The 1,926-nt window shown below is 38.4% G+C and overlaps 1 non-coding gene across 1 annotated transcript; it reads left to right on the top strand.

Moving 5' to 3' along the window:
• Positions 1-1,395: 1,395 nt before the first annotated feature.
• LOC123572074 (small nucleolar RNA SNORA26) lies at positions 1,396-1,519 on the top strand. Its single transcript, XR_006696414.1, has one exon. It is a non-coding gene; the product is annotated as a small nucleolar RNA SNORA26 (small nucleolar RNA).
• Positions 1,520-1,926: the final 407 nt, after the last annotated feature.

Here is a 1,926-nt window from a genome sequence, read left to right as displayed (position 1 = left end):
GGAAAGTATTTTTTATTTTTCTTTCTTTTTTTTTTTTTTTTTTTTCTTTTTGAGACAGGGTCTGGCTCTGTTACTCAGGCTGGAATGCAGTGGTGCAATCTCAGCTCACTGCAGCCTCCCAGGCTCAAGCCATCCTCCCACCTCAGCCTCCTGAGTAGCTGGGACTACAGGCACACACCACAACACCCAGGTAATTTTTTTTTAATGTTTAAATATTTTGTAGAGACAGGGTCTCACTATGTTGCCCAAGCTGGTCTCAAACTCCTGGGCTCAAGTGATGCACTCACCTCGTGCCTCAGCCTCCCACAGTGCTGGGATTACAGGTGTGAGCCATTGCCCTGGCCAGGCAAGTTTTCTTGACTTTCAGTTGTAGTACTCATTCTGTTCCCTTTCTTTGGTCTTCTTTCGCTTCAGGGACTCTATCCATATTCCAGATCTTTCTGATCTGTATTTGTCACTCTTCTTCAATGTTTTTTGTCATTTCTTTGAACTTATACTTCTTTTTGCCTTCTCTTGTGTCTATTTGCTCTAGAGTTTCTTCTGGTTTGGTTCTACTTATTTCTTGAATTCTGTCGCCCTATTTGTAAGTTTTTCTAATTCTGATGAATAATGCTCTTTCATGTCTTTTACCAGTTTCTTAACGTCTTTTAGTTCTTTTCAGATAGTATGTCACTGTATTTAACTTTCTTTTTCAATGTGTCTTTCTGGGTTGCTTTCATTGTCTATACTCCCTTAATTTTTGCATAAAAATACTGAGACCCAGTGTTACTCCTCCAAGTTCACTTTTCAAAGTATGAAAAACAATGTAATTTTAAACATAAATTTTCATTTTAATGTTTCCTTTGTTGAAAGGTGGCAGAAGCAATTCCCAAAACCAACCAGTCAACATTAGACTAGGAACTTCCAAAGGTAGGCCACCTTGCTGCAGAGACTGGAAGTTTCTTTCAGGTAACTGCTTTCCCTTTTATATCTCAAAAGCAAATGAACTATCAATTTAGTCAGAAGACACTGCACCAAACACTCTCTCAAAAAGTCGTAATGAGTCTTATTTCGTTTCTTCTGTAGTGTCAGTTCGGCTTCTGCCTTTGAGATTCTCCCTACAGAAAAGAAACATCTCTGACTCCTTTGTGTAAATCAAAGACAGACATCAATGACATATTGAATTAATATGAAAGAGCATTTTAAATGCAGACACCATCCAACACTATCACTGAGCATAAAACTTTGTCTTCATTGAAATATGTGATCAATTGTTTGATGTCAAGCAGAATTTTTTTAATTAGATATTTGTCCCTCCTCACATAAAAGGACTGATTACTCTCTTTTACAGAAGAATGAATTTAACAGTTTCCTACCAATAAAACAGAACTTTGCCCTCAAAATGTTTTAACCATTTGAACTTTAAAATGCAAGTTCACAGTTCTTTAAGAGACTAACACAGAAAGCTAAAGTAATTATCCATAGAACCCAGAGATGAGATTGTAAAACTCCTCTGTAGATCCTGTCTGGAGTCACAGCTTAACCAGAAAAAAAAATTATCACAGTTTAAGCACCTTTGTGATACTTGTATATAGTTCATAGAACAAGTGAGACATTTAAGTTTTCTCTGCTTAAAAGGTCATTTAAGCTGAGCATGATGGTGCACGCCTGTAGTCTGAGCTACTTGGGAGGCTAAGGTGGGAGAATCACTTGAGCCTTAGGAGTTCAAGACTTTAGTGAGCTATGATTGCACCACTGCACTCCAGACTGGGTGACAGAGCAAGACGCTGTCTCTAAAATAATTAATTAATTAAATCAAAGTCTTAGTGTACCATGAAGACCACTACCCTGCCTGAAACCCTTCCATGGCCCCCTTTGTCTTACAGGATGAAAGTCAAGTAGCTTGAATGTCCCATCCCTTGGTGACCTGGCACTTAGCCTCATCTC

This window comes from Macaca fascicularis, chromosome 2 (assembly GCF_037993035.2).
Source record: "Macaca fascicularis isolate 582-1 chromosome 2, T2T-MFA8v1.1".
NCBI classification, from domain to species: Eukaryota; Metazoa; Chordata; class Mammalia; order Primates; family Cercopithecidae; genus Macaca; species Macaca fascicularis.
The sequence above is the reverse complement of the archived record's forward strand: the minus strand, read 5'-3'. Positions and strand labels throughout refer to the sequence as shown.